General features: G+C 42.4%; 1 protein-coding gene across 1 annotated transcript in view; it reads right to left on the bottom strand.

Annotated features, from left to right (window-relative positions):
• The window catches only part of SLC1A3 (solute carrier family 1 member 3), a 76,969-nt gene that overhangs the window by 37,118 nt on the left and 22,668 nt on the right, over positions 1–17,183 (bottom strand). The gene's annotated exons all lie outside the window — the stretch shown is intronic.

The raw sequence follows: 17,183 nt of genomic DNA, 5'->3' as shown, positions 1-17,183 counted from the left end.
TCAACAGACAAATGGGGCTTAATTCAAACCAACAAACTTAAAAGAGAGGGAGAAAAAGAAATGGAGATTTTTGAAAACTGACTGGATAATACTATGAAGGGATTATTGTTAATTTTTAAGGAAGTGATAATGGAGATTATGATTATGTTTAGGGAAAAGAATCCTTATCTTTTTAGACATAAATGATGGCAACAAACCAGTCTTCTCCCAGACTATAGGAAAGCCCTATCCTGTTTCTAGAACAGAAGGCTTTTACTCTCATCCTGGGGCTAGAGGTCAAGGTAGAGACAGTGGACAAGCCCACCCAAAATTTAATCTGCTTTCCCCACCTGCCTCTACGTTAAGAGTTGGGCACCGCCAAAAATAACAGTGAGGTAGACTGACATTCCCAAACTTGACTTTCATGTCTGTCCAGTGATTTATTCCTGAAAGTGAACTGCAAGTTAATCAATGTTCCCAAGAGTTTGAGTCAAATTTAAATGCACTAATGTAATCCATGTAGAGCATTTTATAATTTTTTATTTTTGGAAAACTCACACAATTATTCTCAGTTGGAGAATTATTCCCTCAAGGGTTGGAGAGTGAGGTACATTAGTATCAGGGTATCAGGAAAATCTTTAGAATCCTTTTAAACTATACACGTTCTGTTCTCCCCACACCAGTAAAAACAAAATAAGAGATTATATTAGCTACTGTTACTAAGAAGAGTGATTTTTATCACTCAGGTATGGTGGGACTAGAAAAATTTTGAGAACCATTAATTTAGACTTTTCTTTATAGTATTTTCTCAATATGAACTATATATTATACCTTGTCTTTCAACACAATCAAGAATAGTTTTAGAAGAAATTTGTTGGGAAAAAGTTCCTGAAAGAGATATAAAGATCTTTCTTTTTAACAGACAAATAAGCTGGAGAAAGGCTAGAACCCTGCTCACTTTTCAATCTTGATCTTTTCAACCAACAGAAGATAAGATTATGTTTTCCTTTGGGAAGACTAAAAATAGGAATTTAGTCTACTATCCATTTTTGTGTTAGACATAATTAACTTTTCAGAGAATCTTTTACCCATGAGCTAATCAGATAAATTCATTCAACTAGGATAGACTTCTGACTTTCATAATTAAACACACATAAAGGACATAACAGAACTGAACTGTTCATTGTATGTGGTATAAAAATGTACATTTGTGCCCTTTCTCTTGAACTTTTTTTTGTTTTTGTATTTTTTTTTCTTCTATTGAAATTTTAATAACCCTTGAACCGCACAGGTCATTAGCGCAGTTACAGTCACCAAAATCCTACTCGTTCCTCAGCTGAGTCTTTTCACAATATATGTGGTAGAAGGAAAAAATAGAGAGAGAATCGTCATCTCTAATGGCCAGTCACACACTAAACCTGTTTGTGCCTAAACAAACCCTTTTCAGGCCTCTCCTAACGAGGCAGCATTTTCTGAATGTGATTTCCACTATCAGTGCCTGTGGGAAGTTGGATGGGATCCGTAACAGTGTCACAAGAAGGCCAGAGGGTTTATCCTACAAAGCACTCTGTAAACAAAGCCCATCAAAGTCTTAAATACCTTCCAAGGGCAGCCAAAGGTTGTAAAAGCCAAACTCTACAGAAAAGACAGTTTGAGGTGTGGTACAGAATGCATTTGGAACTTGTCCAAAGATCGGACTAATTATGGGAGCAAAAATGGTATATTTTTAAGGCTCGAATTAATTTGTGTTCCAAATTATGGTAGTCATCAGCAAGAAACATTTATTGACACAAATCTCAAATTTCCTTGAAAAGTTCCTAAGTTAAAGTTTTCAAAACTTGTTGATCAGAGTGGCATAGTCTTGCCTGTAGATAAATTAATTGAACATACAAATCTTTTTTACTTCCTTGAAACACTGAGACAGTACAATTACTTTTTAAAATAATAATAGAAAAGTGTTCAGAAGAATAAAATACTATTTCTTGCATATTTATGTGGTTGGTCCCCCCCAAAAAGGATAAATATAAACCAATGGTAAATTTAATGCTAATTAATGCCTTAATTAAAAGAAAATGCTAAATGATTACATAGAAATACTGAATATCTTATATTAATCCCTACTTTATAATGTTACAGAAAATAATGGATGACCCAAATAACAGGACCCCCAAACACTCACGACGAACTCACATAAATTAGAGCCTCCTTTAGCTTTCTCCACAAAAGGGTTGGGATAAATTAAAAACAAGAAACAAAAAAAGCTGTGAAGTTAATGTGATAAATTATAATAAAAGAAACTGCTTTCTTTAAGGTGTCATTATTATGACTGCTGTCTTTTCTCAAACACTGATTTTAGTTGTAAAAATAAAATAAAAAGAAGAATTGGAGTCCGGGTATTTGTTAAGAAAATAGTTTTTCAGTCAGAATTTGACCAAAATCTGCCTTTTTCTGGTGCTGACTAAAGTCTCTTTCCATGAAAGAATCACTAATTCTGTCTTAATTTTTTTATGCACCATATTTTTTGGTATGAGCAGGCCGATAGGTAGATTGGCAGGAATAATGTGCCAAAGTAAAAAGGATTAAATTTGCTTTAATACATTTGATCTTTCCTTCTCTCTTTTCTGAGCAAAGTTGGGAATCATTTTGAATGCCAAAAGAAATATCCTACTCAACAAAAGATACATTTGAATTTGAGTGTATCTTGATTGAATATCAAAAATGAAAATATTTATTTGGAGAGATCAGGTAGGCTTTGCTCCTGAGAAATTCATGGCAGCTAATTCTTCCTTTTTTACATTGGAAATAATTAAATGATTTCATTCAGTCTTCTTAATAAGTTGCATTATGACTGGCATGTAGCGAAAACAGAAATTGGTTAACAGTGACGTTCTGTAGATACTCACAGGGCTCCTCGAATATTTCCAGAGGAAAATGATTTACTAATTTCACTGATTTCAAGTGAAATTAGACTCTCACTTGAAAATACAAAAGAAAATCTACACATTTCCAATAGGTAATTAAAGAGAAACAAGTGAAAACCAAAAACTTAATTGTGCAGAATCACAAAGCATTCTCTGCATGTCTCGTGTGTGAGTATGAGGTGGGCACAGCCTCGTTCCATTACAACTCTTACAAATATGTATTTTTTAAAGTGGTGTCATATGGGATCTATGTTTCATTAGAATACACACATTCTGGCTGGTGACACCAGGGCTGTGAACAGAGAAGAGTTCAATGAGAGACCTCCCATGGGACTGATTCTACCTCTGACTTGACATCCCGATAGCACAATAGCACGAGGGGGACACAGTGTACTTTTAAATTTCTGCCTGTTTGTATGCCACAGAGGCAGGAATGACTTGAACCCGCAAAGTTTCAAGGAATCTTATTGTCTCCCTCAAAACATCCCACTGAGCATTATTTGTGAGTGCCCTTGCAATAGAAATGTTGAAATAGAAAGTTTGCAAAGACTTAGAAACCACTTGGTAGAATTTCCTCCTTAAAGAGACCACAAATATGAGGCTGAAAGTTGCTTTCCTTCTAATATCCAAACCCCACTTCCCTGGAGGGAGGTTAAATTGCCACCATTAACACGCACTGCACTGCATTGCGCTGTGCCAGTGTGGCACCTACTGAGGAGCCTTACTACAAAGCTTGATCAGAGCAGAGACACACTGTCTGCCTTCATGTGGCTTGCACTTGGAGCGGACTCTTTGGCCCTGAGCCACCAAAAGCAAGTCACAGGGCTGAAGAATAAAGCCAACACACACACCCGAGTGTGGTTTTGTCCAATCTCGGAGGAAGGGGCAGACGTTACTGAGCAATGCTCAACACTGAGTTTTCCAAAAAAGCTTGGAAGAGTTTGTTTATTTTGAGGATTGTAATGTTATGACCCCTGTGTGGATTTCAACACAGAAAGGATCATCTGAAACAGCAAAATAAACAGAGGAAACCAATTGCTAGTGAAAAAAAGCCAGCCCTCGTTATTGAGGACAGTTCGGACAGTACTGTATCAGTGTTCTTTAAAATTCCAGTGTTTCCTCGCTCAGATGATACTCCATCCTGCCTCTGGCACCAGGACCGACGCCGCCCTCCTTGGCTTCAGCCTCAAAAGACCCAGCCGTTTTTAGCTTCCCTTACCAACGAAAGTTTGTTTCTTTAAAGACTATCCAGTGGCTTGCATCTAGCTCACACCAAAGAACCTTTAGGCGTTTTCTTTAACTTACACAAAGAAATGACTTGTAATTAAGTATGGGCAGTACTTAGATATCTGCAAGAGAATGTCAACAGTCAATGCAAGAAGTTGCTTGGACTGTAACCATATTTAGGCATAAAAATGAGCAATAATCAATACCATGATAAAACAGGCCATCAAGTAAAAAACTCACTGCTGGGATTTCCAGACATGAGATAGAAGCAGAGTGAAAAAAACCCCAAATTTCTGAGAATGGTCAGTTGGCAAGCTTCACTTTGGTTTAACTAATGGTCAAAAGGCAGTAGGAGTCATTCTTCAATGACAGAGTTCAAGAATTGAATTTGACGACTAGCTAGCGCTTTAAGAAGGGGAGTGTCCTAAAGAACACAACCCGAGGGGCGGGTCTGCAATCCCCCAAGCGCAGACACCTAAGGAGAGCAAACATTTACTTTCTTTCTGAATTGGAAATAACTGACCTGGAATTACAGCACATAGTAAAAAGACATACTACGTCGACCTAATTCAACAGTACTACAAAAGCCCTACTTTCAGTCACGGGACCTTTCTGGACCTTGAGATGTACCCAACTGCCGCAGAGCTGCTTAAAACCCGCCTCCTAGCAGGGAGATTCCTATCAGCAAGAGCTTTCATCCTGGCTCTTCCCCCACCCCCACTCCAACCACCTCCTCAGGACAAATCGCAGGGGCCGCTGAGGAAGGTCTCCTCGAGGAGAGGTTATCTGCTCACCACCCTCAGGATCTAACACTGGACAACCCCGGTACCTGTACCGCACATTTGCACAAGGGAAAGTTAGGGAGAAAATGGGGAGAACGCTTTGGGACTCCAGCAGTGTATGACGTCCTTCCAAATCTTTGTGTAAAAACTCTAACCGTGGGAGGTTAGGTTGATGAGCAAACAACCGTTTGGAATGCCCCTTTCAAAAAGAATTCACATTAAAATATTACACCTAACTCATTGAAAAAAAATTTTATTGTGGTAAAAAAACATAAAATTTGCCATCTTAATCATTTTTAAATGTACAGTTCAGAAACATTGATATAGTCACATTGTTGTGCCACCTGCCTTGTGTTTAACTCTTATTCACTGTAACTAAAGAAATGGACACATTGTATTTTAATGTACCAAAAACTTATAATCGATGCACTTATATCTACATTTTAAAGGATTACAACAATTATTTTTAGGACAGCCAAAGACTTCATATTTGGATTTTACTATTTTGAAATGTAAAAACAAGAATCCTCCTATACCTGAGACAAACAAAATGCCCCTGTATTAGAAAATGCCATCCAACTGGGGCAAAGGGAGAAGTTTTATTTCAAAAGAATAGAATACTATAGAACTAGTCATTTTTACCATTGTTTTATTATTTGCTTTATACTTTGTAACAAGAACTTGAGAGTGCTTATTTATAGTTGGACATAATCACAGCAAACGATCTTTCTCAAAAATGACCGTAACTCTGATTTATGACAAACTTAAAGTCATCACTGTTATAGCCTAATATTCAGAGATTTTAAGAAGTTTAATTTTAATATATAATGCTGAATAATAAAAAGAAAACCCAATTAAAAAATGGGCAAAAGATTTGAATAGAGTCCAACCTGCAGCCCAACACAAAACTGTAAATTTGCTAGAAAAACCTTTTTTTGCTCATCAGTTTTCATTAGTGTTTGTGTATTTAATGTGTGGCCCACGGCAACTCTTCCTCTTCAGTGTGGCCCAGAGACTCCAAAAGATTGGACACCCTTGGAATAGACATTTCTCCAAAGAAGACATGCCAATGCTCAATGAGCATGTGAAAAGATGCTCAGCATCACTAGCCATCGGGGAGATGCAAATCAAAACCCCAGTAAGATACCACTTCATACCCACTAGGATGGCTATAACAAAAAGGACAAATTAAACACAAGTGCTGGTGAGAATGTGGAGAAATTAGAACCCTCCTGCGCTGCTGGTGGGAATGGAAATATTGTGCCCACTTTGGAAAACAGTCTGGCAGTTCTTCAAAGGTTAAGCAGAGTTACAATAGGATGCAACAATTTCACTCCAAAGTATATACCCAAGAGAACTAAAAACATATGTCCATGAATGTTCATAGCAACATTCCTCATAATAGGCAAAAATAACCAAAACCCACAAATGTCCACCAACTGACGGATGGATAAATAAAATGTGGTATGTCTATACAATGGAACACAGTTGGCCATGAAAAGGAATGAAATATTAATACATGTGACAGCATGGGTGATCCTTGAAAACACTATGCTAAGTGAAAGAAGCCATCACAAAGAACCATATACCGTATGATTTTATTTATGTGAAGTGTCCTAAATAGACAGATCTATAGAGAAAGAAAACAGATTGGTGTTAGCCTAGTCCTGGGGGAATGGGATCCTTAGGGGTTTATAGCAAAGGTTATTTGTTCTAAAATTGTGGTGATGGATGCACAGCTTTGAATAAAGCCATTGAATTTTATACTTAATATGGGTAAACTGTATGCATGTGAGTTATATCTCCATAAAGCTATTAAAAAATAAGTACAATTTTGAAAAAAGATAAACCTATCTACCAGTTCCAAGAAATAACTTTAGGGACTTTATATAAATGAGAGAACCTCTTTTTCTACTGTCAAATAGGTTTCTATCATTCTAAGGAACAAAGGGAGCTTAGCAGTGAATGGCAGGATTGGGTGATAAGTATGTCTCAGAGGTTGAAAGTCTGATATGCATTGCTGCACCTTCATCTTTCACAGAAGGAAAACGTGCTTCCGTGGTATACAGAGCACTTTCCAGGCACTCGACCTCACTTGGTAGTTGTTATGTTAGTGTTCAGATGTTTATTTAGTGGGAAATTACATCGTGACTTCAAGTCATGTTCCCATAGAACATCTGTGTTCTCTGTAAGTTCAACCCAAATGTTTTCTTCTAATGACACTATGTGTTCACTTCAGAGGGAACATAGAAATAAAGTCAATAGAATGAATTCTCACAATTTATAGATTTTTCACTATAAGTTTTTAAAATCTCTTGCCTTCTACCCCCCTGAATGATTGTAGAATAAGGGCTTGAAAACTAAGAAATAGTATAGCTAATCGATGTTAGAAAATCTGACATTGTCAATCATGCTTCGATACAATAGTGTATACTGTTCACAGAAATGTGCTTATAGTTCTGCTCTTATACTGCATAAGAGCCATATTATCTCATAGTAAATGTGTTTCTATGTCACATGGAATTCAATATGCAGACATTTTTAATGTACCTATAGCAGTGTTATGAATTTTTTAGTTTTATTCCTAAATATGTTTAAGAACTACCACATTAATGTCTGACTCTGAGGCTGTCTTTGGGGCACATACCACAGGAATGTTTTCAGATATGTCATTAAGCATGGATTCCAAGATTCTAGTACAGAAGTGCTAATGTTTCCATTTTTTTCCTTAAATAGTGTGTGTAGGTTAGATATGCTGATATTAAGGATTTTTTGTATGTTATCACTATGTTACAAGTTGGGGAAATTTTTGCAATATATGTCCTGGGAGACAGTTTCAAAATAATAAAACTTGAGCTGTTATCTCAAACACCTGAGAACAATACATTGAAATTACAGCTTAAATAGAAACAATCGAGTTGAGAAATCTTATAAAGTACAGAAACAAATTCTAGAAAAGTTGTACATTAAAGAGGAATTACTACAGTAGAGGCACGGTCAGACTACAGTACTTTTTAGAGTTGGCAGGACTTTGGAAAAAGGAAAAACATACCCAGCTATGCGTGGACTTTTACACACTCAGCTTGTGCTATAATGAAAAATTGTGCCCCGCCCCAAATTTCATAGTGTAAACATTTTATTGCATTATTTCCTATTAAAGACCTATCATGTTCTGGCTGAGGGGGAGTTTTGATAATCAAGATGAAGCACTGGCGAGATGCTGGTGCCAGAAATGGAGAGAGTAACAAACTCGGTTGGCAATGCTTTCTTCAAGTGACTGACAGCGGTGGAGGCGCGCGTGCGTGGGTTAGGACATTAAGACAGACATAAAATGTGTTAAAATCATTTAAAACATCACACCTTTCTTATGTTTCCTTTGCTTTCAGAAATGTAATGAAATATCTGGTATTTGCTTCAAAATAAGCCAGTTGCTAGAGGGAATGTATGTGTGGAAGGGGGGCCCAGGGATGTTAGAGATCAAGCAAGATTGTGTGTGTGTATGTGTGTGTGTGTGTGTGTGTGTGTGTGTGTCCATACACACATGCAGTAATGCAGTACTGACAAGTCCTGGTGACGTGGATGTCATTTCAGCAGGGTGGGCTAGGAGGCCTTCGATCACCCTGCCCTTCTCATAGAACTTGTCCAACACGATTAGCCAAGAGCTGCTTCTGACTGTCGCACTTGCCCCTAGACAGAGCTCAGGTACTGGCCGTTCTTAACTCAGTGCCTTGTGAAAGGAAAACTCCTTAGTAATTTAAGGGACGTGTCTTCTCTCCAAAGAACATTCAGATGGAAACTCAAATATTTGTTTAAAAAATTAAATAAATACAGAGGTGGCAAAGCCTCTTTCCTGTATGAGGAAGTCCGGGAAACGAACATTTGAAAGCGGTGTCCCACCGCTGTGACATTGTTGGGTGAGTAAAACGAGTGCAGTTGTGGGCAAGGCACCGGTTCGCAGCCTGCGGACCTGAGGTTATTGCAAAGATCTTCTCTGTGAAGAAGCTACCAAGAAGTGGATCTTGCCTGGAGAAATGAATTTGCAGAAACCTAGATTCTATCCGGACTCAGAACTGGTTGGATCGTTCCGGCAGACCAGTCCTCCAGCAGAGAATGCCACCACTCCAAACCTTCTTGCTGCTTGTCACGGAACGCCCACTACACATGGGACACAGGGAAGGCAGGGTACTAACCCCTGGGAACATGCAGTCCGTGACCTTGTCATAGAAAGCCTTGTCTGACTGTAGAACTTTCTCTCTCTGTCTATCCCTTTCTCTCTTTCTGTCTTTCTGCAGGTAGAAACTCTAGCATCTTTTAACTTGGCTTTATGAGACACAGAGAAGTCTTTTATAATGGAATGCAGGTTCCCAATAATTTCCGGGATAAGCAGGTCTGCTAGCACAAGTCCATTAAATCTGAGTCACTGGACTGGTATCTCTGTGTGTGTGTGGGAGCAGTTTTGTGGTTTGCTTTGTGTATTTCTATATTGCCTTACTTATACAAATGGTAGGTGTGCATTTTATTTCAATGACTTTAAAGAAAACTGTAAGGAATAAATAATGAAGCTATTCCTTTGGAAGCATGTGTTAGTAGGGGCCAGAAGAAAGCCAGGGAAGGCTTCCTGGGAGAGAGGGTATCTGAACTAACACAGATCTGAACTAAGTGATGACGTCCCAAAGAACAATTCCAGAAAAACTGTAGTAGAGTGGTGGTTCTCAACTCTGGGTGCACAGTAAAGTTACCTGGAGAACTATAAAGAGACATCAATTCCCAAGCGTCACTTCAGACCGACGAATTGAAGAATTCTGGGGCGGCTGGGAGGTGGAGCCTGAGCGCTGCGCCCCACGCGGTGTCACTGATCTGAACTGGACCGAACAAATTCTCCTATGATCGCCAGAGGTGAGATGTGCACAAGCCGGTGGCTCCTGAAGGAGCACCCGCACCCTCGGCCCCCACCCACCACTTCTGGTCCTTAAGCACAAATGGCTGTCAGAATTCATCAGGAGACCTGCTCTCCTGGCAAGCAAGATTAAATCCACAGAAGGAAAGCGTCTCTTCCCAACATTGCAGTTCCAACCGTGGTTTGAAGGAAATCATCAAACTGGTAAAACCTTATCTTTCTTAGAGAATAATTTAATTTTAAAGGCCGCTTTAACATTCTCTTTTTTAAAGAAACCTTCAGAAACTTTTTACAAACTAGAACTGATCAAAGCCGCAGGCAAACTTGAAGCTGCTCCACTTCACAGATAAGAAATCCCAAGTCACGCAGGCCCACGCTTTCTGGAAAGTCTCATCTCCCACAGACCCTTGAACCTGGGCCTTCTGATCTTTCAACTCAAGAACAATTCCATTTCTACCAGAAAAACATTTTTTTCCCCATAAATATTCCATTCTGAGGGATTAGGTGACCACAGGCTGAAATCCTCTGAGCCAATGGTTTGTGGCAGTTTATACAACAGCCAGCTGCTGGTATTCGCAGAGAGCTGGGTCCAGGTCACTGTCCCTACGCAGTCATGTGATGTCTGGGACACTGGGTTCAATTCTGGGAACGCAAAGGGGTGCAGGGGAGCGCAATCATGGTGGTGAAGGGCCTAGAGGAGCTTGGCACATGAAAAGAATGGGGACACCTGGGCTGAGCTCAGGTGTGCTCTGGAAGCACCTGAAGAGCTGTCGTTCTCTGTGGTTTCATGTGGGCAATTAGGACCACTGGCGGGCCTTAGAGGGAGCAGACTAACTGAGGACGGAACGCTTAGGCGAGGTGGCAGCTGACAGCCACCTCTGGGCGCGCTGGAGAGGGGCTTCCCGCTCGTGGTGCCAGGTGCCAGGTTACAATTTTACCTCTCCCTGCCTTCCCGCTCAGGCAGGCTCCCATTGCCTGGCTCGCTCGCCCCCTGAAAGCTGAGTGGCTCCCGTACGAAAGGGAAAGTTTCCAGGGCTGAAACCCTGTCCGGGCCTCTCCTTTCTGACTTCCTGTCTGGAAGGCCACATGGCCTGAGGTGACTTTTGCTGGGAGCCTCTCAGGGTCCCACCCTGGCTCTTATTGCATTTAATGGTGAAAGAGGCAGGTGTGAGAGAAACAAGGCGGGACCGAAAACCAAAAACAAAAACCAAACAAAAGCTCTTTCGTTGCTAACGGAGCTGCTCCTGACGAGGAAGGCAGAAAAGCAGAGAGTCAGGAAGAGGGGAGGTGGCGTCGCCCGTTTCCTGCTCTGCGGCCTCCGGGCCCATCCTGCCCAGGTCACCATCACCGTGTGCTGTTTCAGTCACAAGTCTATGTCCCCACTACACTCTGCACTCCCTGAAGTCAGGGACCTTGACTTCTTCCTCTTGGTACCCTCAGCTCCTGGAAAAGCGGCTGGTCCATAAAAACCTCAGCAATACTCATTGCATGAAACTGTCTGCAATGGAAAGGCAAACATTTTCTGGGACAGCTAGAATTAAATGACTTTGTCAACACTTTACCAAAGCCCATATGCACTTAAAAAAAAGAAAGAAGAGAAAAATTTAAAGCAGCATTGAATTACCCGGATTTCCTTTCTTATATGACGTGAAAAAGCCAGGTGGTCTCTTTACCCTTCAGACCGGTCTTCCCATTTTGTGCTACAACCTCCCTCTCCAGATGGACATTACTTGGCTAGAATGAAAAAAGAAGAAAGCCTCCCCTCCCAGGTTTCTGAATAGCCCTAGAGAGAAAATAAAGAAGGGCCAGCCAGTTGGCTTCAAGCGAGCCCGGCGAGAGCTTCCTTCTGGCTCGTTTCCAGGCCACCAGGGCCGTGCTCGCGTGTTGAGACAGGGACTCGGTTTGTCCGAAGCTGAGTGAGCGGGCGCGCTCTGCTCCCAGCGGGTAGGCCGTGCGTGGACTGTGCTGCCACATCGATTGCAGGGGCCGCACGCTGGGGCTGGAGTTTCTCAGGGACGCCTGGGGCGCTGTATAACCAAAGATAATATTCAGAGGTGTGCAGCGGTGATAAGGTAACCACACCCCTTGCTGCAGGGCGGGAACCAGCCCCTCCAGCGGCGGGCGAGGGGGTGGGCTCCCACGTTGTTACTCGATGAACTTCCGGCTTCTTGTCGCTGTGAGGCTCACAGACTAATGAGACGTGAGGGATCAGGAAGCTTAGCGACAGGCCCCTGGACTGAGCTCTCTCTTCTTGCCCTAGAGTTTCCATTTGTACCATGCGGATCACCAGGACACCTCTTACGCGGCAGCTCTTACTGCCAATAGCGCCATGAAACTGCGCAGGGACTATGTGCCAGGTGTAGTCCTCACAGCCACTCCAGGACATGGGAACGGCTTCACCTTCGTTTTACAGAGAATGAATGGGAGGCTCAATGAACCTCCTCCCCACCCAGGGAGATACTTCTCAGTTTGTTTGTTTCCTCCAATAACATGGAGGTGTGGGGAAGAGGGCATGAATCAGTAGTCGGCAGTCCCTTTTCTGGTGCCGAAGTGTCTGGAGTATTTCAAACAGGCCTCTGCGATACACTGGAGCCGTGGCAAGGAGTAGTTTATATTACGTTTTTCTTAAGTCTTGGTAAGTCCTTAACAAACCCTTCATGTGTCTACAAATTAAGAACTGTTAAGCTCATTTGTTGCCCTCTTGTGTTAAATGAAATGACAAAAATGACACTTATTGCAACTGTCATTTTTTCTGAAGCCAAAGGCCCTACTCTGAGGTACATTTATTGTCTCTACTTTTATCTTCTCAGGTAAGGGAGCCCTTTGCTGGTGAGGAGGCTTGTTGGCTTCAAGTATAGTTGAGTCTCCCAGTTAGAGATTTGGAAGGAAGCTGCCTAAGGAACATGTGTCACATCCTTGAACTTGTCCCATGGAAGAGGGATTATAAGCAGGCAGGTGTTTTGTTTTGTTTGATATTTAGAAATTTGTTTCATTTTGAATGCACAACAGAATTGTTGGAGTTTTCCAAGGACAGATGGGTTCCAAAGATTCCCTTATCCTTGGAAATGTTTAGGCAGAAGCTGAACAATGACTTGGAAGGGATAATTGTTTCAGATCAGTGTTTCCCCAAATGGAGTAAATCCAATGGTATTTATTTTGGTGGTGCAGAACCCCCTCATTAATCTTAAATCACACAGTGAAAGCCATCCCTCTCAATTCCCTTTCAATCCTTTGGATTCCAGGTAAAACACAGCCTTGTTTGGGTGCTCATGGGTACTTAATACCTCATCCACACCTGCAACTACCTTCAGGTCTCAGGCAATAGTATCATGTAGACTCCATTCTGCTGCCATTTGTTATTTCCATTACAAGACCAGGGACAAGAGACATCCATTTCCCATAACAACCTGAGGCATTAGAAGAAACATATGTTGATGTAAAGAACATTTTCAGTAAATGATGCCATGACTCAAAAAATCAGATTTGGGATCATGTTCTTAAAATCCATCAAATACTCTTTCTTGCTGGGAGTACAGGGGATCCTCCCTTAGAGCTGAAACTGGAATTTACATGTATTGTATAATTCAAGCGGTGCAGGGAAGCTTCCCCTTCCCCACCCAACATACATCTTCTTGGGGACGATACCTTTGTATTCATGTACCCTCTGTGCCTCGCTCGGGGGCTGACATGAACGAGTGAGAGTTCACAGATAAACTACATGCGTTTTGTAGCCCTGCCTCAGTGGGCCTTACCCCAGACATTGCTGTTCCCTTTTACTGCTGCTGTGGACAACCCCCCACCAACCTCTCTTACAATTTGCCCAATGCCACAGTGATTGCTTGTCAAAAGTGAAGACCCCCCTTCCAGAAAACTGGAGACACAAAAGATTTCCTTTTCAGTGAGTGATTGGGAGGAATGTTCACTTAGAATGAAAAAAGAAGAAAGCATTAGCTTTGTGAGAAGATTCAGGAGTCAACAGGAGGTGATAATTACGTCTGCACAGCACAACCTGAAATGGAATTTAACTATTATCTAGTGAATTTAATCAGATGAAGCCAGCCAAACCTACTCATATTTCTGGCATGAAATGTCTCATTTGGCTGTCTATCCTGACCCAATCAAAAGAAATTGGTGCCAAACTCCTATTTATTGTGGAGGATTGGCACAGACATACTCTTCTTGTTTAACAAAAAAAGTTACAAATCTAGCCATTAGGCTTTCTCCCAGGTCTCCCTGGCAGCTTCTGGAATGCTAATTCACACCAACTACGTTGAGAAGGATTAGTCTTTCAAATTCAGGAAAAAGAACACGGCTTGCTGAGGCTTTAGAGCCACAACTCAAACATGATGTTTCAAGTACAAACACCTACATCAGGTTTCTCAGAGTTTAAATGTGACTTTAGTGCAGTTAAATGTACAGGACCACATGCCTAATCCAAGAAATGTAATAAGGGTTTCATGCATTTTAATGTCTGTCTGCACAGACCCTGGGGCTTTGGAACCTCAGAGCACTGCGCCTGTCCAGCGCTGTCCCACTGGGAAACACATTCTATGAAAGTGTGACCTCTGAGTTCTTATTCTGGTGTTCCTGTTTGGGTGCCAGAAAGACCAGCTTGGCTTGACACAGCACAGAGAAACCCAGAGAGTGGAGGGGAGAGGCTTTCCAATGGCTATTTGTTTTGAGAGCAAGAAATGTAGTGTCTAGTAGCTGTTCCATGTTGAGTTAAGCTTTGACATGGACCTGTCAACAGCAGACAAGGTGACAAACGAAACCCTGCGCAAGCCCGATGGAGGCACGAGTTTCTCAGTGCGTTTCCCGCCTCGACACTCCAACCGGAGTCCCGACACTGGTAGCTGAGGCGGCACTAGGTTGGCAGACGTGCTCTGTTTGGCTTGCAGTGTTGCGTTCTGTTCATTGTATCAGCACATGAACATCTAGAGGCTCTTAAAAAGTTCTGGGTTTCTGGATTCTCTTGAAAAACTAGAAGAGTTGGCCCTTGTCGACACATGGAAACATTTGGCTGGAGCCGATAATTTTCAGGTTACGAGAGTCTCCTTGCCTCCCTTTGTCTACCCAGTTTCTGCAAGCTGGGTCACCTTCCACTTATCATCACACTTGTCCATGTCACTTCTCCTGCTGAAGAGAAATATTTCCCTGTATCCATGACTCTAGCAAAGGAGAAAAACAAATAATGGCCTGAAATGGCAGTTTCATATATAGAGGTCATCTGCTTGGCTACTGGAGGCATCTGAGTTTGCTTTTCTGTTCTAAAACAGTGGGCCCTGACTTGGACCCTCCCTGGGCAACACGTTTGCTTAGTGACATCTCCCAACACACACAGGGATCCTCCAGGGGTCCGTGTGCTTTGCAATCGTACCCCTCCTGCTCATTCTCACTGGCTCATCCCCTACTTCAGTTTAGAATCATTGTACTTAAAACTTTGAAGGGAATTCCTACTGAATCAATCATGCATCCCAATTAATCATGAGTATCTAAATTGCTGTGTAGCTTGGAAATTACTCCTTTGAGACCAACACCTTAAAAAGACCTTTGACAAACTAAGTAATTACGCCCCTTGTCTTAACACAGCCCTGGAAAAGAGCAGACGCTCCTTAATGCGCCCAAGTGACAGCATCCCCAACTTGGGGTTAGGTTACATTTTAAAAGTTCATTTCACAGTGGTTGTTTGCATCTTATAATTCCTTTTTCTTTAACAATATGCTAAATGTCGATGACTTTTCTGAGGTTTGCCCACAAATTTTCTTTTAACCATGTGAAAAGGATTGCGTCATAGTCCTTTTTCCTGCAAAATTACTCAGTGCACTCTCTTATTCCTTCAATAAACTTGATGTATTAGGTATTAGAAGACACCAGGAAATCCCACTTCAAGGTAACCATCAACTAGGACTTGCTACTGAGGGGGGAGTATTAATAATATTTTCTCAAATGATACCTAATGAGGACTTTCCCCTTATAAAGGGTAACATGGGGTTTTTAGCACAATTACCAGAAAGTGGAAACCTCTAAACACTGACCCGCCCTTGAAGAACTACGATAAAGAAGCCCAGGACCCCGCAGTCTGTGTCCAGGAGACCTTCAGGGACTCAATTCAGCCACCAACCAGTGGGGTCAGTGGGGGCCTGTGGGGGTGAAGAGGAAATTCCTACTGCACAAAAAATGGCAGTGTGAGTTCTCTCCTCTAAGTGCCTTGTGCGAAGAGCTAGTTTCCCAGAAAAATGGCAGCGTGTGGATAATAAAATGAACTTGTACCCTCATGTCAGCATTAATCTAGCCTCTGTCCTAAGAACGGAGGCTGCAAAGGTCACCCCTGGTCAGCAATGGGCCAGGCCAGCTTCAAACACCAGTGCCCCCACCCTCCTGTCGGCGCGACTGGCTCACAGGCAATTCTTCCCCAGCGGGAGCTTCCTGTACACGCAACCGCTTGTTCAAAGACCTGGGCAAGTGGAAGCCCGCAGCGATCGGCCAGGCACTGAGGAAACATCTGACATAGTTTCTGTCCAAGTAATGGCCAGTCCCCTATGGCATGAAGTAGACTTAGAATTTTGAGGGGTACCATGAAGTTCTTACTATGCACAGCTTTCGAAACAAGAGTATATGTATCCTTGGGAACTGCCTACGAGGGGAAAAGGTGTGCAGAGCCTGCTCACAGAGGCAGAGCGACCTGCCTAAGGGGGCACAGTGCCCCGAGGGTGGAAACGAGAACAGGGTCAGTAGTACCTGAGATCTGGGCCCTGGCTGCAGACCCAGGAACCCTCCTGCTGGGCAGCGCCTACAGGCTTTGCTCCTCTAAGTCAGAGGTGGGCTGTGGGGACCACGAAGAGTGGGCGGAAGGGAACATACAGTAACATTTTCCTGCAGCTTCTTGGCTCCGTTTGCATTCACCAATCACACACACAAATGACTCTAACCATTTCCCACGCGGGTGTAAATTGTTATCTTGCTGTCATAGAAAACAGAAGCCTATCCTGCCAAGTTTGCACTCGTTGAAAATCCAAGTGTCAACTGACAAAATATCAGGATGGGAAAATCTCCCACCCCCTCCCCCTTCTCCCACAAGCGTGAAAGGTAACGGGGGTGGGGGGACAACCGGAGAAGGAAATGAAATCATGCGGGTTCACCAGGAAAAGGCAGTGTTGGTGGCAGCAGAGTTGGCGAGTGTGTTGTGGGCATTACCTCTTGATGAGGCTTCCAAGAAGGCTCCCGCTCAAGTCCTGGTGGCTCTGAGAACAAGCATTCTTGCATCAATAGCTAATAGGCTGTCCAACCAGATGTTATCTGGGTGGGATAAGAGGGTGAGAAAACAGACCTGTTGTACGCCGTTGTCAACTAGATCGCTGTGGTCAGAGAAGGCTGGTT

Source organism: Pteronotus mesoamericanus, unplaced genomic scaffold (assembly GCF_021234165.1).
Source record: "Pteronotus mesoamericanus isolate MK-2021 breed Mesoamerican mustached bat unplaced genomic scaffold, CSHL_Meso_final contig_75, whole genome shotgun sequence".
NCBI lineage: Eukaryota > Metazoa > Chordata > Mammalia > Chiroptera > Mormoopidae > Pteronotus > Pteronotus mesoamericanus.
The sequence above is the reverse complement of the archived record's forward strand: the minus strand, read 5'-3'. Positions and strand labels throughout refer to the sequence as shown.